This window comes from Mycteria americana, chromosome 2 (assembly GCF_035582795.1).
Source record: "Mycteria americana isolate JAX WOST 10 ecotype Jacksonville Zoo and Gardens chromosome 2, USCA_MyAme_1.0, whole genome shotgun sequence".
Taxonomy (NCBI): domain Eukaryota; kingdom Metazoa; phylum Chordata; class Aves; order Ciconiiformes; family Ciconiidae; genus Mycteria; species Mycteria americana.
In genome coordinates, this window is record NC_134366.1 from 6,457,433 (window position 1) to 6,479,504 (window position 22,072).

The window sequence follows — 22,072 nt, forward strand, 5'->3', positions numbered from 1 at the left end:
TTGTACAAGAGGCACGAGACACGCTTGCCTCCATCTTATTAAATCACAGCCCTTGAGAGTGAGGAGATGCTACCTCCAGGAAGACCTGTTGCTTCTGGTGCTGCTAGAGCTGCAGCAGCATCTGGCCAGCTTTTTACAACCCGTCATTAGCTCCTGACATGGGGGGAAATAAAGGCTCCAGGAAGAGCATTCAGTAGCAGAAATCTGGATGGGCTTATTTGCAGGGCTGCACCCCACCACAACTTCGCTTGGGGGCTGGGCACAGGGGTGGCAGCAGCAGCACCGCAGGAGGACCACATGTTAACCACCACCACCAAAAGTCATCCCACGAAATGAAAAGCACTGGAGAAGAAAAGCCTGGGATGACTTCTTGGGTGATGTCTCCAGGCTGCTCCCAGATCCACTTGCATTTCCACAGCTCTCCCAGGGACAACTGGGGCTGCATTTTTGGCAGCCTTTCCAGCCCTGGGCGAGACTGGAGATCACTGAGTTTCTGGGTATGAGGAAAAGGCAGGCTGTGCGAGTTGTGACATGGCTCATGCATGGAGTGCTGCCTGCCACAGCTCTTGCCAGCCCTGGCTACCAGGACTACCAACACTTCCCACTATGGCTCCTGTTTCTCTTGGCGCTGACCCCTTGCAAACATTGGTATTCCTGGTTAGGCAGCCCACGTACTGAGGAGTTTATGTGATTTAGCCATGGTCATGCTGAAGATTTTGGCCAAGGAAGAATTTAATCCCAGGTAGGGGAGATCTACAAGATTACGTCTTAACCACCCAAACTTTCCTTTATAGCTTCTTTCACTTCTCATTTCTCAGGAAATTATGTTCCACATATTTTTTTCTTTCCTCTTCAAGACGCCTTTAGCTATTTTGCCTGCAAGAAACAAGTAAGCAAAGACGCCTCCTTGTTCTGGGTGTTAATGTTTCATCTCTTCGCCATGCCAGGCTGGGCACTGGCCCTTGCTAAGCCTGAGCAGATGCCCCAACTTCTCTCTCCTCTCAACTTTTCACCACTTCATTACAACCTTGTTCCATGCTGTCAGAAATGAGCCAGTAACTCCCCAGGGCAGGGCTGTGTACCTGGGCAGACTGGGAGGGTCTAGCATACTTTCCAGTACTGAAATAATTAGCAATTAAGTCATTAATTAATAGCTCACATGGATTTCCACTGGCACGTGAAGCACTGTGCAATGGCTGGGATCAGTAAAGGATCCTCTCTTATATTTAAGTCTAGAGTAATAATGCTAGAAGAAAAAAAATCAGAGGCAATCCCTCTTACATCCCTGAGAGATGCAGAGACTTCCCGTCAGACAGACAGATGCTGTCTTTCCTCCAGACATCTGGAGAAGGGCGCTTTGATGCTGATGGTGGGAAATGTTCTTGGCTTGCTCTGGCTGGATGAGAAACCGCTGTTATCTGAGACAGTGATTTTGCCATGTCTTTCCTCCCAACAGTAACTGGGATTGGAAGGAATCGTGTACTGGGAGAGAAATGCTGCTCAGTAACTGCATCAGGGTGTGCAAAGGGGGGAAATATCATCCCATTAGTACCCCCAGTAAATCTGCAATTGATCTAATTGCTCAGCTCCTTTGCTTTCTCTCATCACCATATGAACTTGAGCCTTTTGATGGGTTTGAGCAGCAGCAGCAACTTTAAACACCTACGAAACAAGCAGTATGCTGGCAAATGAGGATGTAAAATACCTTGCTTCTATTTATTATAATGCAACTCCTGCTGCACACAGGCAAAGCTAGAAGATGTTGAGGTATTGGCTTTGCTCACCACCAAATCATGTCCTGACCCAGGTATGCGGACCCTCAAGATATTAAAGGTCTGTGGAAGGTTGGTGGGCTAGAGGAGAAGCCGCTGAGCACTCGTCCTCCAATACCATCACCCATCAGCCTGCAGTGCAGGGAAGAATGGCAGAGCCCAAAAGAGAAACATTTCCACTTGGAGCTTGACACATCTTGTGCAGCACAGGGCACAAAGGTTCTTTGGGGACTTTGCTGTATCTGCCTCCTGGCCTGGGAGACACTCGGTACAGTGACAAGCATTGATTAAAGCAAATCAGGGGTTTTTTTTTTCCCTCATGCAGAAAGAAAACAAATAAAACCCATGATGTATTATTTTGTTTTAACCCCCTCCTCTCATTGCCCAGAATAGGGAAACGGGCAGAGGGAGTTTTACACACAAGCAAACGCAAAGCCTGCCTTCCACCCAGGTGAGGTGCTCAGTTTCTGTGCGGAAATCCCCGATTTGCTAAGACATTGTCTCCCACTAGCAATTAAAGACAGAAAAGTTTGGTGGAAAATGTCCAGCCAGTTCAAGTGTCAGTTCACAACCCCAAATTTAGCTATCCTGATAGAACAAATAAGCCCATCAGACACTCTGATCCTAAGATAATATGGCCATATACAGCCTCAGACAGACAGGTTGACTCGAAGTCCAGAGTTTAAAATGTGTTTGACTTCAGTGCAATAAAATCAAAAAGGAAGCAAGAAACCTGAAGCAATACCACAATCGTTAACCCGTAGTGCTGCTGCAATGAATATCATATTTGTGTGCCTGAATGTAACTGAACTCCTTGGGGTGGTCTTTTATGTACCTGTAAAGCAGCGTCTACATGCACAGCACTCTGTAAATAAATAATGCACAGTAATAACAGTTAATAAAATATGCTGGATGGTGGGGCAATTTGGCTGTTCAGCTGAATTGCTGCTGACAATTCAGAGACTTGATTTATGACTTTGAGGTCATTCTGGGAAATATTATACCATAGTTTTGTCATCCTGTTGCCATGTTTTTCTGATTATTTGTATATTTTTCTGTTGAGCAAAGCAAGCACTATTCCACTATACTACAAACTTGAAGTCAGAAGAGAGTGTCATGGTCTTCTCCCTTGTGCTCCTGTAATTTCCTGCTAAACTAGTGGTTTTCCATTTGTGGTCTGTGAGTAATGGTGGGTGTAAAGGCTATTTCAGAAGGGTCTGTAAAGGTGACTAAGAACAGTAAAGGGTGTTTTTTTTCAGAGGTCTCCACAAGCTACTGGCTTAGACAATATCTCAGAAAATATTGAAACGCATTTTGAAGATGCCAAGGAGCAGGGTCCTCCTTGTGTTCATTGCTACCATCTGTTTGCATCTTGCTTTCCATTTGCACCTCTCTCTCTCCAGACCGCTGTATTTCATTTTGGCTTTGGCTGTCCAACCGGAAAGCATTGTGCTATGAGAGGGGTGCTGCTCTAGAGTGGTAGTTTGCAGTCTGCAGCCCTTGGATGCCTGGCAGGACAGTGATTACTCCTGAGACTTTCATAGAAGAGGCTGGGAAAAGGACACCAGCTGCCAACAAGCTGGAATTTGCCAGTGTCTGCATTTTAACGGACAATTCACAGGGGCCACAAGTCAAGAAAAGGTGGAAAGCATCTGTCTTTGATAAACAAAAGATCTGGGCTTCTTCAGAGTCACACTGTGTGGCAGATTCAGCAGTTCTCAGCTGATCTTTTTCTGCACTCTTTCCAGATTTGCAAAATTCATTTAAAAGTCCAGGCACCACAACTGGGTGTATTACTTCAGTTATGCCTCATTAATGCTGCCTACGGAGGTAGTAAGATCTTGTCTCCTCCCACTAACCAGGTCCACTCCTTCTACTTGACAGATCACATGAGCTCTCCTCTCCACAGCATCCCACTATAAACTCATGCCATGTGGACTACTACCAGGACATCATGAACTTTCATGGAGCTGCTGACGTGCAGTGGATGAAGAACAAATGTCCTTGGCATCCTGTCTTGCCTTTGTCTTGCCTTTGTCTTTAGTAAGGTACATATTGTCCAATGAATCAACTTCAGAGCTAGTCCAGTTTTAATTTGTCTGCCCTTTTTCTTCATCCTTTCACCAATCAATGTAGTATTATCTAACAGAAGTGGTCTAGATCCTAGAGTCATCCCAGTCTGTCCCTCACATTGGCAGTGAATACTGTAATCCACAGCACCCACCAAACAGCTGTGGCAGCTCCTCCATGCAATACTGGCTGTATTTGCCTCCTGCCATCGATATTAGACTCTAGGCTGGGAGGAAAAGATGAAAAGTCATATTTCTAGTATGTTAAATAAAGAGAGCAGAAGAGAGCCTAGGTGTCCACACTGTCCTAGGATCTGCCACTATCAAGAGGGAAGTTAAAGGAAATTCCTTGAAGATCTTGGGATGAAGACCATGAAGGAGGCTTAAGAGCCCAACAGTCCCTTCCAATGTGACTCCCTTTCCTGTCCTCACATCTGTTGGCTGATCTTATTGAATCATAGAATAGTTTGGGTTGGAAGGGACCTTTAAAAGTCTTCTATTCCAAGCCCTCTGTAATGAGCAGGGACATCTTCAAGTAGATGAGGTTGCTCAGAGCCCCGTCCAACTTGACCTTGAATATTTCCAGGGATGGGGCATCTACCACCTCTCTGGGCAACATGTTGCAGTGTTTCACCATGCATGCATGTTCACCAAACATGCATTGCGGTGTTTCACCATCATAAAAAAATTCTTCCTTATATCTAGCCTGAATCTCCCCTCTTTTAGTTTAAAACCATTACCCCTTCTCCTATCGCTACAGACCCTACTAAAAAGTCTGTCCTCATCTTTCCTATAAGCCCCTTTTAAGTACTGAAAGGCCACCGTAAGGTCTCTCCAGAGCCTTCTCTTCTGCAAAGGTTGTGAGCAAGGCATGCTGACCAGGTATCTGAGATACTGTAATATCATTGCAATCACCGGCATTTCTGTTCACTCCTATCTTTAGTTGTTCAACTTTGTTAGATACAGCTCTCCAGCGGATCTGAAGACAAAAAGTCCACTTTGTCTGGACTTCTGCATAGGGACCACAGTGGGCGGTCACTGGGCTGTCACAGTGGGATAGAGCAGATGGGTGAGGAGGCAAGTCCAAAGGCTGCCTGCATCACTGGGCACCCATTTAGACAGCAGTAGCAGTAAGCTCGGTAGCCTCTGCTCAGGTTGCTGTTAGTGGACACCTAATCAATACAGTCAGTGAGCTGTAGGGAGTCATTTGTTTTGGCCTAAAGAAGACATCTGCAACAGCTAAGATAAATCATGCCCTGCACATGTCTGTTTCGGCCCATTGACTATGAAGGGGACCTTGAGGGACTAACTCAGCTGAGGACATGTCTGAAGTTAGATGGGGTGAATATCATCTTCACTGACTCTTACCAAGCTTCACTGTCTAACCCCAGGTTCATCCCTGTCCTGTCAGCTGGACCCCTTCCATAAAGTCCATCCTTAGACCCTGCAGGTCTCTTGCCTCCATTCCTCTGCTTAAAAGGTTCCAAGAGCCAGCCAAAACTTAATTCCTGAGACAATTAGAAAAAGGCTTCTTATTTCCATGTATGTCTCACTTTTGTTTTGCTAGGCAAAGCAAACCAAACAACTTCAGTCTCCTGTCACCAGACACTGCAGCCAGCTTTCCGCTGCACCTGCTCCAGTATAAAGTTGCATAGTGACAATTCCCCATCAGCAATGATGTTTGGAGATCTCTATCAAGGCAGGTGTTCAGCAAATGGTCTCTTTGTAGGGGGAGTACCCCACTCTGCTAATTGCCAGCACAAGAGCTGTACAACGCAGTGACACAAGGCTTTGCAGCTTAAGGCTCTGCATGGAGTGAATATAATCTTCTCCTGCACCTGAAAGTCTGTTTTAAAAATGTTATCATCTACACAAACTGGTGCGTGGCAACAGGTTGCAATACAAAATATTCCTGCTCACCAAATGAAGCTGGGTGGGGGGCACTTTGGGTTGCCTTTTCAGTAGTGTGGGAGAGCAAAACCTTCACAACAAGCATGATAGCAAACACCGCATAGACCAGTGCTCCTGCAAACTGCTATATCAGCGAGTATGGAGGTGGCAACCAGAGCTGGACAACAGGCAGAGACTGTGTTTTGCAAAGGAGACGGAGGTTTGATGTGTTTGGTCTTGCTACTGTACCCTCTTTTAAATGAAGAAGATACTTCCAAGTGTACTTCTTTCCTGGCATTACCCTGAGACTCAATTTGGCTAAAGTTTGCCTTTATCACATAAGTTAGACTGATGTGCAAGTCTCAGGTCACAAATATTATAAAATGTCTCCCAGAAATTAGTTTGATCCTGTCTATACTTAGCTACTGCATTTAACCGTTAGAGGGGATCATCATAACAGGCATTAGCAAAATGACAGACAGGCAGAAATCTGCGTCCTTAGCTAGAATGGCTCTCCCCTACCCACCTCCCCTCCCAGCCTACTGAGCTACATTTAAAAACCTAGATCTGAGCTTCGCAGCTTGACTTTCATGTTTGCTCACAGCTAAAGAGCTGAAAGGCCTTGGTTTTGAGAAAGCACGTATGATAAAGCACCTCTTTGGGCAAGAGGAGCTTTGCAGCCTTTGGCATCTCACAGGCCACGTTTATTTGTTACTGATGGGAAAAACCAGGCACTTTATTCACCCACTGGACGACTGCAGCATGGAGACAGATTATCCCCAGCCAGCTTTCGTTTGATTGCTCCTACCGTGCAGCATCTCCTGCAGCCTGCAGAAGCAGGGACTGCTTTATTGTTGGAAGCCAAATGGGTGCCAAAGATAAGCTTTCTCAAAGGAATGTTCCTCTCTGATCCTGCTCTTCCACCGGTGGCATGCTAATAAAATAAATTCAGCTGTGCGTGGGCCATGTGCACGGAGCCTGGCTCCTGGACGTGGAATTCCTGGTCCTCGCCAACTTTCCCCTAAAGCTTCGTTATTCCAATAAATCATGAGCTGAGTTATGGGGCTCTGTTTGGTGGGGGCAGCTTTTAATTGCAGTTTTAGGAACTGTGGGAAAGCAGAATTAATGCCATATGTTTTTTAGGCTTTCGGACCAGTCGCGGGGTCTCGCTTTCAGTTTTGGCTGGGATTCAAACATCACAGCGAATTTTCAGGTTCCTCTGTGTCAAGCCACAGCAAGACAGGGAAGGGGAGGAGGAGAGAGATGGTGGCAGGGTGAGGGAGGGTGCTACTGTGTGGTGCTGTGTTGCTGGGGTGGAGAGGCAGAGAGAAATGAAAGAGTGCTTCCAGAGGTGAGCAAAAGCACTCCAGGTAAAATTCATCTGCTTCCTGGCCCTCAACACGGACAAATGAGGCTGAAACTTGTGAAAAAGGGGAACATACTGAGAAGGGGAATGGAGCACGGTGCTGGGTTTTTTTTCCTGGACACTGGCTTCTCCCACGCTGCTTCTTTCACCAATTTGCTTTCCCACAGTGCTCTTGGTGCTGAGTGATGTTGTGTCTTCTCCGCTCCTCTCCCCACTGCTGTCAGGCTGTGCTATGGGCATGCATTTATAAAGGATGAGCGTGGAGGAAGTTCAGGGTAGGGCTTACATACCATAGGACTGACTTTTGCGAGCACAGGTCAGCTCCCGAAATGATGGGACAAATGTCACAAGAGATCCAGGCTCTCTCTAACCGTTTGAAGCTTTCTGGTCCCAGCCACCGTGACCTTAGAGACACTGTCTCCAGGTGGCTCCAGCCTGGTTTCTTCTGGAGAACAAGAACTGATAACTCAAGGCTGCTCTAAGAGTATGGTTTTCATCCAAATACAAACCTCCCCTGTGTCCTGCAAGGGAATGGGGGACCCTACTGAGTCCTCTCTGCTTCGTTGGCACCAGAGCTTTAGCAGGGCCAGTCCTGGATGGTTAGCTGTGTCAATCCGTAACACACAATCACCTGCCCAGTGCACGCTTACTGTGGGGAGAGCAGTGCTCGGGGTGTGAAAAACACTGGTCCGAGAGGAGCAGGCACAGCATAACATGGACCACAGCTCCTGTTGCTGGAGCATGTCCAGAGAAGGGCAACGAAGCTGGTGAAGGGTCTGGAGCACAAGGCTGATGGGGAGCGGCTGAGGGAACTGGGGTTGTTTAGCCTGGAGAAAAGGAGGCTGAGGGGAGACCTCATCGCTCTCTACAACTGCCTGAAAGGAGGTTGTAGAGAGGTGGGGGTCGGTCTCTTCTCCCAAGTAACAGCGATAGGATGAGAGGAAATGGCCTCAAGTTGCATCAGGAGAGGTTTAGATTGGATATTAGGAAAAATTTATTTACTGAAAGGGTTGTCAAGCATTGGAACAGGCTGCCCAGAGAGGTGGTGGAGTCACCATCCCTGGAGGAATTCAAAAAACGTGTAGATGTGGCACTTCAGGACATGGTTTAGTAGGCATGGAGGTGTTGGGTTGACGGTTGGACTAGATGATCTTAGAAGTCTTTTCCAACCTTAATGATTCTATGATTCTGTGTTTCCTCTGTACCCACTATGCCTGGGTACTGGTTCATGGTAGATATTGTGTGAGCCTAATCCTTTTCTGTTCAGAGAGGATGTGACCATGCCCACCACTCCAGGTGAGCAACAGCCACCTGGCAACTCGTCACAGCCTCCGTCTGATGACATTTGCAGACTCATTACACTCAGCCACAGGCTGGCATTTGCAGATCCTCATGACACACTTGCTGAGGCTGAAAAGGTGTCCTTTTGCCTTTTCCAAACCAGGACTTGGCTGTTCCCGTTGCAGGTGATGGAAGTGATGAAGCCCTCATGCTCTGAAAGCCTGGCCCAGGAACACATTGAAATGCCTTTCCCCTCCAAATCTCACCCATGGTATGCACAGCAATTGTTTCACCTAACACAGAAATAGGACCACCTCTGAAAAAGAAAAGATGGCTTTTTGTAAGCTCTGGGCATCATGGGAACCGAGGCAAGTGAGAGACTGAATGGTGAGCAAGGTCCCAGCTGAGCACGGAGGTCTAACGCACAGAGGCAACCTCTCTCTTTTTCCCCTGTTGCTGGGAGCTGCAAAAAGACTTTGTCATGTTGGGACACCACCATGAACACACGTTTCCCTCCTCTCTTCTATTCTGACTTGCTTTTACTTTGGGTTTAAAATATCCTGAAAGCAGCATGGGATGTCCTAGTCAGCAGTGGTGAGGGGAGAAACAACTCTTGTCCAGGTGGGGACCCATCCAGCACATGTGACCATGCAACCATTGTTTAGACCATGACTAATTGTGACAATTAGTCACCAATGGTAAATAACAAAAGGATGGCTCCAGCCAAGCCAGAGGTAATAATTAGTTAGCTCATTTGTTAATATGGTATGAGGAAGGAGGGATCCGGCAGATGACTCCGCTCTGACGGGGGAAAGAATGTGCATAACATCACAGTGGTTAGATGGATTTTCCAGGTCTGAGGATGATAAAGCCCATTCTAGATGTTGCCATCAGTGCTACCAAAACAGTTCACTGAAATTTATCCAGGAACCAAAAAGCACCTGCATGTAATAAGAGAAGGGTTGTGATGTGCTTTAAAAAGGGGTCTAAGGAATTGTTTCTACCAGCTCTGAGTAGGTGTAAATACCTGATGACTTCTAGGTCTTGCCAATTATTGGAATTTACTTCATTTTGCAGAAAAATAAAACCCACACATCTCAGAGCTGCTCAACGTTTTTGAGAAAATCACTCTCCGTCTTAAAATTCATTCACAATGATACATAAATTTTCATGAAATGCTTTCAGTGAAACATTTTAACAAATTGCATTTCCTCAGTTTTACTTCAGCAATGTTAAAATGTTTTAGTGACAGAGATATTATTTCAACTTGTTTTGATTCATTTTGTATTGTATTGCAATATTAATTGAAACATTTTCAATGTGTGTTATATTTTATTGTGCTGGGATTTATGTTGCATGTGCCTTTGTTATGTTCGGTTTTGACATTATCAAAGTGAAATGTTTCAGTGGTGTCAGACTGAATGGCTTTTACATTCTTGTTCTATCAAACATTTTAAAATTTTATAGGTTTGTTCAGATTCAAAATGATAAATAGGAAGCAAATGTGGACATTTCCCGGAGGACAAAAATTCTAAATTCCAGCCAACTCTGCCTCTGTGTTTAGAAGGAAACCATGTTTCCTGGGCATTAAATCTGCAATTTTGGAGAGCTGGTCTGTCTCACAGCTCCACCACAGCCCTGGGCAAGTCACTTATGACTTGACTACATGAGGAAAGAGTCTGGAAAAGGTATCCATGATCATCCAGAGTACGTGCATGTACTCCATATGAAAGGTGAATTAATCTCTTACAGCAGTTCTCCAGCCTGGGCCATTCACCCTAAATTCAGTTTACCAGGGGACTCATGTCACCCAAAGTGAAATGTCAGTTGAGGTCAGATGAATCTTCCTTTATGCTGATTGCAAAAGGAGGCCAAAGTGAGCACCTCAGCTGAAGAAGTCCAATGTTCCTGTGATGAATCCCCCTTCTAATATGCGGTGCAATGAAATTTGGCCCAGCCTGAGAACAGCTTACACCCATGCACAAAGGCTATGGCTATACTGCTGCCCTCCATGTCTCCATGTCTGCAGCCTCTGTGGGTCAAAAAGGGGCCCCAGCCTGGCCCCCCACCCCAACCCTTGGGCAATTGGGACCTAATGTGAAGGAACACATCCATTGCTTGGTCTAGAAATGGTCTCCAGCTCTACAAGTGGGGTGGAATTTTAAATTTACACCAAAAGTTCATTCCCCAGTCATTTCCCTAGATAAAAAATCTTTAATCTGCTTACCCATCCAATTTGTCACCTGTAAAATGAGCATTGTGCTAATGCTTCTTGTCTCAGTTTGGTCCATCTAGACATATCAGGAGCATCTCTTTCTTTCTGTACGTTCAGGGATGACTGCAAGGGATCTTTGATCTTGCTCAGACCTCATTACAAGCCAGTATAGTTGTCCTTTGGGTTTCCTGCATCATGGAAACATTTTCTTTTTGTATGGTCAAACATAGGACTATTTAAATACTTACAAACATCTCCCTGGCAAAACGGATTACTTTTGCCCTATCAATTTGCCCAATCACACTATGCATCCGATTTGTAGATCTGCACTGACAGCAGCAAGCTACTCAACCTTTTAGGACAGGATTGGACACAGCTCCTGAAGACCTCTTCCCATTGACACCTAGGACAAAACTCCCATCCGTCTTGCTGGGAACAAGGTCCTAGCCAGTTGATAAGCAAATCCTTGTTGTATCTCCTGGAGGGTGTCCCATCCCTCATTTAGCAGGCTGGGAAACTGAGGATGAGGGGTTAGTTCAAGAAGGGACAACAAGGTCTACAGCTGATGGTTTCTCGTCCTAACCGTCTGGTCTGTGAGACATCCCCAGATGCCTCTTGGGAGATGGCAGAGGGAGGGGAAATGAGGAAGAGCTGTCAAAGACAGACAACACAGCAGTTTCAGTTGTGTATTTCAGTTCACCTCAAAGACCTCGCTGCTTCATTTCTGCAGCACCTTTGTCTTATTTTCCTTCACACGCAAGTTTTCTGAAGCGCCTTCTCATTTGGGGAGCCCCTCAGGAGGTCTGTGGACCTAAGGGTCAACTCCTTCCTCCCCTCCACATCCAGGATGGGTTTGCAAATCACTTTACTGGGACAAGAAGTGTGATGGGCTATTTGCACTCCCCTTTCTAGTTGCCCACCTTGCTATAAGATAGTCAAACCAGGGCAATACTGCCAATTCTGGGAGCCAAACCTCAGATCTCCTCTACATCTTCTGACTTGTTTTTGAAGGCTGTGCAATTCTTTGCACTTTTTTGCTGGCTTCCTGGGCTTGTTAAATAACAAAACAAAAGATAAAAGCTCAAATAAAGTTGCAGCTGCTTGGCACCAACCCAGCTCTTTAACACCAAAGGGGTGCACAGGCAGAGAGGGGCAGCATGCAGGTTCTGTCTTCCGACTCAACAGGGGAAGAAAAGCATCAGAAGGGGCTGATTTTGCAATTGGCATGAAAAGCTGTTGGACACCTTGCACTCCTTGTCTTTCAAAGTGATGTGGGAAGCTACCCCCCTTCACTGCCCTTCTGCTTTGGAAAACAGCTGTGAAATAGGAGGTGTTTTCTGCTGCTTGCAGTAATATCTGCTCTGTTTCTGGGATTTCTCCTCTTCATAGGGCTCCTTTCATAAATGCTACAACAGGACGTTGGAACTGCTGTTCTGGGTCAGGACAAAGGCAGAAAAGAGAATTAAATGCTATTTCCCAGCAGCCTGACAATCACCAAGCTCCCTCCCTTCCTCCTGCTGGGTACTGGATGAGGCTTGAGCTATATCAACAACTCAACAGAGGTTTAGCTTCCCCCATGCAAGATGTGCAAATGGATTTCTTGGAAAATTTGAGTATGAACATGCTTGTACACACTGGTGTTTGCTGGATTCCTTGACAGCTGGGTCCCACAGGTAAAAAGAAAAAAGGAAGTCACACAAAGGCTATAGACCATCAAGGGCTGTGGTTGCATGAGACAGCAGCACATTTATGCAGGTTTTTGGCCTTTTTTTAAACCAAGCCCAAGTGCCGAGCATGCAGAGCAAAAGGTCGCAGCAAAAGCCATCTTTGGGCTGAGCAGACCCACAGCATCACGATGTAACGCAAGACAAAGCACAGATCTTACCCTCCCTCATCACTCAAGGCCAGAGGTAGTCCTCTTGTGAAATCGGTCCAAAAGGAGCCAAGACGGAGCTAACCCCTCTTTGAGCAAAATTTCCACAGCAGCCTGTCTGGCCAAGAAAGAAAATGAGAAATCTGTCACCAAATCATCTCCAAACCCCTCCCATTCCCTGATGTTTAGCACATGTATTTTAGTCCAAGTGCTCACCCCACACTCCAGCCCCCCAGAAAAAGCCTATTAACAGCCTAAGGGAGGATTTTATACGAACAACCCATGACGAACTTAGCTCCCATTTCTGAAGGATGAGCTATGTCTAACTTCGCTCCAAAACGAACCCATCTACTTAAGCCCAGATCTGTGCGGGGACACTCATTTTGAAACAAAAATGACTGAGTTTTGTCAAAGACTGACTTTCACCAGCAGGACGAAACTCAGCTTTTCAAACCAATATGCAACACTTGCACTGATGGGACAAACGGTGCAAAAACCAAATGTGTTTATTTTGGTGCAAAATTTACATACAGAAAGGTCTCCAGAGAATTTACTGTATGACTTAGAGCAAACAGCTTAATTTCTGGGCTTCCATTTCCTCTTCTTTAAAATAAGGGTGATGCTATTTATGCATTTTTCAGTTTAAATAGCACCTGGCAGGTGCACCAAGCCTGCACGCACTGCAGTCCTGTGCTTTACTCGATGGGCATCAGTGGGAAGGGGACCAACATCTCTGGAGGGGACATCAAGCTCTCCCTCACTTTGAATGGCTGTGTATAGACACCATAGCTTGTCATTTAAACTATACTAATAGACTATGGAAAGAAACAGGCACCTACCTAGACTGGCTTATTTTCAACGTCTATCTTAGGACAAAATGAATCAAGCCCTTTTTAATACGTTGCTCACCCTCTTATTTAACATGTGTGCGACTTATACATGATTAAAATCCTGACATTGGTCCATTAACCATAAATCCCAGCATACCACTAGCAATGCCTTTCAGACCTCTACAGCCCCGGCCATAGCAGTGGTTTATCGGGGTGTCTGCCACCCCCATGGCATAGGCTAAATTATTAATGGTAAGTGTGGAGTTAAAAGCAGGTTGGACAGTGGCTGCTTTTTGCATCCCTTTTTGTGGGAAGAGAGGTAATTTCAGAGGGGAAAACAAAAATATCATAGCACAAACTAAGAGGAAACTACCTCCCTGGTTATCAGGAAACCAAAACCAATCAAGGGTTAACTGGGCAGAGCCAGCACTGACTGTAAGTGGGAGGTTTGGGCTTTATTTTATTGTTGTCATTAATTTCCTTCCTTTTACTTTCAATAGATGAGCACAGAGTTATTTACATTAGACACAGCTGTGCCCCACCGAGGTATACCTTAAGAAACATTAAGAGTAATAGAAAAAAGCAGCTGAAGGCACATGGATGATTTCTGGTACTAACATCACTAAGAGCTTGTGCCATTTTTTCCCTTTGGAGCACACAATGATGATGTCAATTCCCCAGATCTTTGCTGGTCCATCTGTAGGGTGTCAGAAGGAGAGATGAGCCACTCTCACTTCATAGGACATGAGATGTTAGTGATATGCCAGCTTATCTTCTTTACTCATGCTTTTATTGCAGATATAACTAAAAAAGCCTTGGTTTGAGCTGTTATCAGTAGGTTCCAGAGTTAATGAATTGGAGCAGATCACAGCCCTTGCTGCACGTCTCTGCTCCGAGAAGGCTGTGTGCTCATTCTCATTTTTGCATTTTGAAGACTTTTTTTTTCCACTCAGATAAGGGCTAGAGCCCTGTAGAAGTAGGGGGATGGAGGAGAGCCTGCGTGACTCTGCCTGAACCACTCCCTTTCTTTATACATTTCCTTTCCTCCTCCTATTTGTCTGCCTCGGCTAATTAGATTATTAAAACATGTGCCTTTTGTGCAGCTCCAGGGACAGTGAGGACCCGACCTCAGCTGGGGGCTCCAGCACAAACGCTAGGTCAGGAGGAAGGGACGAGCTCCCCACATCCACCTCCACCCCGCTCTCTCCTCTGCTCCCTGGGACCTTGTTTATCTTAACGCCAGCAGAGTTTCCCAGGGAAGCCCAGCACAAGGCATTCGCCAGACATTCATTCCTCTGTGCAGCTGAGCTGAATGCATTGCTGCAGGACTGTTTTTGCAGAAACCCCAGTAAATTCATCAGGGCTCATCACTCCCCTCCCTCGGCTGATCCTCCAGGGCAGCGGGGCATCTGTGTCGTGGTGTTGGTGGAAACAGGCTTGCAGAAAGGCTGGGAGCCTCAGCAGGAGCCAAAGCGTTTCAGACTCCTGGCACATCCAAAAGTCAACGCCTCATTGCTACACGGCTTCCCTCCCACCCAGGTTTCTGCACAGCCGGCCAGAGGCTTTATTTATGGGCTGGGATGCTCAGCAGCGAAACGGTTAGAGCTCTTGGCATCAGGGGTCATAATTACCCTTCCAAGTTAACACCCATTGAGATGAATGGGAGCACACCCTTTTCTGCGGGTGTTATTGTTGCAGTCTGCCTGGCTGCAGACTCAAAGGCGAGAGTTTACCTTGGTTTGCAACCAGAAAGGCTAGAAACCACCTCTCTCCCCCTCTTTCTTTTTTTAATAAAAGGAAAAGAAAAGTTTGCTTTTGCAGATTTGTGGGGTGGGAAACATGGGGGAATGGTGAAGCAATATAATTTGGGTCTGATGGTGCTGAGCACCTATGAAGTCTTCTGGCTTTGGAGAGCAGGCGAGGGATGAAGCGCTCTGGGAACCGAGCTCCTGGGTTCAGCCCGGTTCTTGTCAAAGGCCAGGGAAAGTTGTTGTGTTATCTTTTCCTCATATCTGAGAAAAGGCTGAACCTAATGTGCAACTGGAGCTGCTAAACCCCAAAAGCTGCTGGGGTTTCCCACACTTGGCTGCTTCAGGTACACCCTGGGGTACAGCCACTGTCCTGGCAGCAGCACCGCGGCCGTGTCCATCTGAGAGATGGAGCTGGGCTATGGCCAGGGCTGCAGCATGGGCTGGACATCCCTCCAAGGGCATCTCAGCACACTCCCTGCCTTTCCCCCAAAACAGCTCTGGCAGGTGCAAACCATGAGCAATGGAAAAGGGCTGAGCCCTGACCTGGACGGGGGCACCTCCAGCCCATGGGTGCTTCAGCCGTCAGGTGTTCATATGGGTACAGCAAAGGAGCTGCCAACCCAACGGCGGAGGAGATGCTCACCCCACCTGCCTGCCAGAAGTCACTTTTCCCCCCGAACAGAAGGAGTTGGCTGGGGAGGCAACATGTCTGCTCTTTAATCCTCGGTTCCCATCCTGGCACACCTTACTCATTTCAGCACTCGTTACCATTCCCTGCTCCGACCTGGGAATCCGCAATCATGGCAGCTAAAACCAGTCGGGACCACAAACCAGTGCCTGGAGGCCGTGTTTGCAGGAGGACGTGTTTACCAAGCAGCCCGGAGGGACACCACTCCACTAGCGTGGTGTTTTGCTTCGGGGTAACAAACTCACCTCAAGGGCTCATGTGCACTTGAAAGGGTTCGGTGGGAGAAGTAGCACAACACTGGTCCTCCAGGGAAGATGCAGACTTCGCCATCAGAGGAGAGCTTTGGCGGGGATAGTCTGGAGCAGTTCCTAAAATAAAGGAAACTACCCTGGCACAAAGGTTTTGTTTCTTGATTAACACGAGTTGTACATTTAGCAGGGGGACTAAGGACCCGTAACGCTGCCCACACTGTTCACAGCATCGCTTGCATGCATGTAACCCAGGGTACATAACAAAAAGCAAGCAAAAGTATCTTTACCATCCCACCCTACCCCCTTGCAGCTGCTTTCCCTTTAGGGTGCAAATAAGAGTTGCAAATACCCATGTGCCAGGGGTTATTTGCAGGAAAAATTATGCTGGCTAAAGGTTTGAGGGTGTTTTCATCCGTGCTTTTAAGTGTAGTAAAACAAGGTTCAGGTACAGGCTGCCTGGAGTGCAGCAGGAGCAGCCCTAAGGCCTCAGGTGCTTGGGATTTTCATCCCCCCTGAGCTCCTCTGTATTTGTTTGTGTAGCCAAGGCCCCATGGGGATACCGGTAGGATGCTCTGTGTGTGCGATGCAAAGACACATACGTGCATGCACAAAGACAGCCACGGCTGGACGGAGAACCCCAGGGCAAACCATTTCCTATAACCTTCTTCTTCAGCTCCCAAAGGTAGCACAACCAGGCTGGTGGTGGGATCTGGGCACCCTGTGAGATGACAGCACCCGCTCCTGGGGACCGTGCTCCTCCTGACCCCGTGCTCCCTGCAAAATCCCACCTCAAGCACAGCTGCCAGCACATGCAGGTCCTATTAGTACAAAATCAGGAGGCAAGCCCCCAAATTCCCAAGATGAGAAACAAAACCATATACAACGGTCTTATTTGCTTTTTTTAATGGCGACTCTTAATCATAAAGGCTTCAAACATGCTGAAAATAAATTCCAGTTAAGAAAATCCTCTAAAGCTGTGGACTTTGAAGAGGTTTGGTTTTAAGAAAAAACATTGGTTAGGACCGGATTGTCCAAGGAATTGAGAAAGCTGGGCGGCATTTCTGCAGAAACGAAACTGCTTCTGCACTGGGTGCAGAATGTAAACACCTGAGTGGCCCCAAGAGCAAGGGAGTTACGTGAAATCACATGATCTTCCATAAAACCTTTAGGAATCAGATATGAACTGGTTCTGTGAGCTGAGGATAATGCAGATGCGTAACAAATAAGGGAAGAGAAATTTGGTTGCAAAGAAATCCACTCCTAAGTAAATCCTTATCTAAACACGCTGCTCAAAAGCACTCAGCCTGTGCTGCGGTGACTGTGCTCCCCATTACATTGCAGAGTGGCAGCAGATAAAATAAGATTAAAAACCCTCTTCCCACCCAGTTACACCAAATAAAGAGGGTTTGCCAGCCGGGGAAATTTGTATGTTTGTAACCAGAGATGCAAATCAAAGTCCGCCTGGCAAATCCTTGCGTGGCTATTCTTAGTTTTGCACAGTGACAACTTTGTTGTGTGCTGTTTGCTTTTCCTGGTTCAGCTGGGAGTCAGGCAGTTTATGTGAAAGCAAAAGGTGATGCTCCGCTCAAAAATAAACTACTGCTTGAGTGATCATGGGCTGCTTTATAGCCAGTCTGAAAACAAGCCCAAGAAGAACTGGTGCAAATACGCATTACTGCGGGCCTGTGCTGATGCGAGCTGTGTTAGCAGCACTCCTTAAGCCCAAGTCGTTGCAATAAGTTGTGTTTGTTGTTTTGAGAGCAGTGACGGTGGCAGATGCCCACACTGGGGTAATCCAGCCGATGGGCACCTGCAGCCACTCAGCGCCAGCAACTTTTCCTCCTTTCCCTGCGGTTCCTTGCCCTGCACTGAGCTCCAGATCCCACGAGCAAGGCTGGAGACATCTCGGGTATTTCTGCATGGTCCTGCAGCAAAGCGCCAAACTGCAGGGGATGCAAAGCGTTAGTGAGACCCAGCTGCTGGCTCGGCACCGGCAGGCCACGGGTGAGCACGCTGCCCGTGCGTGGGTGAGCCAGGTTAGCTGATGGGTAAAGTCAGTGTGGTTTCGTGGTTGGAGCCCAGGCCAGCACGGCAGAAGAGCCGAGCTCTTGCTCCATCTGTCACCAGCTTCCTGTGTGAGCCGGAGTGTTTATTCACACACGCGAGACTTGGAAAAGAGCTCAGAAAGCTGTTTTCTTTCAAACCCGACTGACTGTGGGTTGGATTAAAACGATACCGTTGAGAGTGCAAAGCAACGTGGTTATGCCCACGTAACGGAGACGCTTTCTGCTCTACTAATATTTACAGGGAATAGATGTGGTCAGACTATAATGATCACCTTTCTTGCTTAACAGGACTTCCTTCTCGTACCCATCTGCAGTACTCATATCCCAGGCTGTCAGCTGTGCAAATTTGCTGAAAAGCAGAACTGCACAAATTACTGATAGGGGTGAGAGGTGGCCAGACCGGAAAAAATAAACGTTTTTGCCGTGGGGTAATCAGAAACGAACGTTTTCCAGCTAGGAAGGGGGAAAGCAGCATTTTAATGAAATAACTTTGTTTCAGGCCAAACAAGTACTTTTTCTGACCACAGTGATCTCGTGTTTTTATAAATTGCTCAGATAATTTGTTAATATGAGAGAAGCTTCAAAGAGAAGTGAAATATTTCTACTAAAAAATAACGCCTTTTTTTTTTTTTTCACTCAAGAACAATTTCCTGAAATTGCTTTCAGTCAGTGAAACATTGCAGTCAAGCCCATCTGCATATTTTGGAGGAAAAAATTGCCTTCTTCCACCTCGCATCTTCTCTGGCTGTTAACTTAACTGTATCCTCACCCATTTAATCCCCTTTCCTTGCTTCCTCCTTTTCTCCTGTAACAAATGTGAATTTCCTGTCCTTTTTTTTTTTTCACCCCGTCTAACCCGTTATCTGATCTGTGCTCTCTCAGTCCTGACCTCTCCTTCCTTCAGCTGACCTTCCTATCACACCACCGATATCCATTTATCTCCTCCTCCCAAAACCCACCTCTTCCCTTTTTCCTTCCCATAGCCATGAATCACAGAGCAGCTCCGGGCCGGCAGGCTGCTGGGCTTCGTAGGAGTAAGAGCAGGGAATAAGGAGCGAGTCCAAACCCAAGCTGTACAGGGCTGGGAATGGAGCCCTGTTGCAATATTCCATACTTTGATAACCTGAACCAAAACTCTGGATCCCACGTCCTTAAATTGTGGGTGTGAAGTTAGCATTGCTCAGCATTCACTCCCGAGGACACGGCCTTAAATTAACGAGGTCCCTTCATTTGGTCCCTTTTGTGACACTCATCACCTCTGCTCAATGTTAGGTGCCACGCACTGGCATTGGGACTCTGCCCTCCGGGTCCCCATCCACCCCAGTGTGATGTGATAAGGTCTTTGCCAGGCTCCGCAGGCTTCCTGGGCTGCTCTGCACAACAAACATCCGAAGATGGCTTGGAGCCAGCGCTGGGTTGTAACGGAGATATGGTGTTCATATGGACGGTATTGGATCACGTACTGCAGGCAGGGATCGCTAATAAAAGCCAGTGCTCTTTGGAGGGCAACTTTGCAAGCAAACGGGACGGAAGAAAGGAGCTAAATATTCCCTTCCCCCGCAACTTTTTTGTTCACAGCTTGCTGCCACCCTCCTTGCCGTAAAAAAGCAAAGCAGTAGGACATCTGATCTCTTCTCCCTGGTATCCAGTGATAGGACACGTGGGAATGGTTCAAAGCTGGGCCAGGGGAGGGTTAGACTGGACGTGAGGAAGCATTTCTTTACCGAGAGGGTGGTCAAACACTGGAGCAGGCTTCCTAGAGAGGCGGTCGATGCCCCAAGCCTGTCGGTGTTTAAGAGGCGTTTGGACAATGCCCGTAACAACGTGCTTTAACTTTTGGTCAGCCCTGAAGCGGTCAGGCAGTTGGACTAGATGATTGTCGTAGGTCCCTTCCAACCAAAAAATTCATTTCATTTCATTTCATTTCATTTCATTTCAATTCTATTCTATTCTATTCTATTCTATTCTATTCTATTCTATTCTATTCTATTCTATTCTATTCTATCCCTCTAGTCAAGTCTAGTCTAGTCTAGTCTATCTACCTTTTACTAAGTGGACAGGTAGGGATTTGAGCACTCACCCCTTAATAATCATGTTTGGGCTCTACAGGGCTAAATTTTCAAAGGCGCAGTTTTTACTCTGGTGTTTCTCAAATCAAATTCACGTTAAACCCAGAAGTAGCCTCTGGCCACCTGGCTGCTCAATGGGCACAGCTGCTGACCCTCCTTGAGCCATGAGCAGAGCCTCAGAGCCCACCACTGGTTTAACCCATCGATTTGGACCTTCCCAGTGGGGCTGCCCCGAATTGGGAGCACCAGCCAGCCCTGCAGACATGCAGCAGCACACGAGGTTTTTGCAGTGCAGGGGACTGTGTAGCGCTGGGGTTCCCCAAGACGTGGGGAGACTCTGGGGTGAGGAGCTGGCACGGCCGCGTGTGCTACCAACCCTCCCGGGCAGCAAGGTCTGGTTAAACACTGCGACACTGAAGAGGAACTGATGGCCGTCCTGGGGGAAATGGTGGTCACTGAGAAGAGTTTCGTTTTCGTCTAAATTTTCCGTGGAAAAATTCCCCCTTTTCAGAAAAAAGCTGCATGCCCACTTGTTACAGAGAAATATATCTATATACATATAAACATACACACACACTATTATACAAAATGTAAACACATCTCCCTGTGTGTGTATACACACATATATATGTACACATCTACACAGACATATTTTGATTTGAAGCATTCGATGTCTGTTCTCCAGTAACAAGTGTTTCCAAATTATAGTGAGTTTCTGTGCAGAAAAAGGACAATTTTGAAGTCCCATACCTGAAAACCCAATCTTTAAAATAAATTGATTTTAAAAGAAAATTTCCAACCAGTGCTGCTGATCAGCACTGACTAACCATCTGCAGAGGAGCGGTTCACTGGCATGGATGTGGTAGAAGAGTTATCATCAAACTCTCGCAGCAGGACCAGAGGTTTTGCTGTTCATTCTCAAACCAGCTGCCAAAACAGAATAAATGGATCAGAAAAAGGACTTTTTTTGGCATAAGTGCATCCCTGCTGGGGCTTTTAGTTCTGATGGAGAAGGGTGTAAGCTTTGCTGCTATATCTCAGTGTGAATTGCCACCTGGCACAGCTCCAGTGAGTGTCCACGCTGAACCACCCATCGACAGGTAACTCTGGTGTGTCCTGGCCTGACCTCTTCATTTAAGTAGGTTGTAGTTCTCCTAATTTTCTGGAGCTCCCCAGACCCTCTCTGGATGTGTTTTCTGCTGCCATGCCCCAGAAATGGGACTTTGTGGTGCAGATGCACTGCTTGGCCTTCGTGGACACCGCGAGTTTGTTGTTCCTCTCTCCTAAGGTCATACTGCAGCAGGGCTGTACAAGTGCACGTACTTTGCAGGAGCTCAAAGCACAATCACTCTTCACTGTAGCAGAAAGAATAAATAGCTGCAGAGACAAAACAATACAACATCTGCAGACACTTCCCTGCCTGAGTTGTTTTTTTTTTTTCTTACATTCTGCTGACTTTATTCATATACCCAAAAAATGCCCTATATCTTTCTCCTCCGACACAGGGTTTCTCTTCTAAACCGTTCACTTCTCCCTCCTCCTCTAAGGAAGCTTTCTTTTCCCTGTGCAGGTTCTTCAATTCAAAGGATGTCTGTGTTACAAAAAAATCCTGCCTCTTTGTTCTTTCTTCTACACAAGTTTCCTTTTAAGTGGCTGGAGAGACCTTGATTTCTCTAAGTGCCAGAACCCCTTGTCAGGTTGGCTCTCTAATCAGGCTCCTCGGTGGAGCTAAATCCCTTGCCAAGCTTTTCCACATTTAGCCAACAGCCCCTTTGAGTTGAGTCTTGAAAAACTGGCTTGTCCTCAGCAGCAGCTATCTCTTTGTCCAACAGAGCTCCATTTGAATGGGTAATCATCAAAGTTTAACAAGCCTCTTTTGTGAGCCTTATTCCAGGTGGAAGGATTCTTAGAATTTTTTTCTTGTGGGTTTTGGCTCAAAAATATGTAGGCA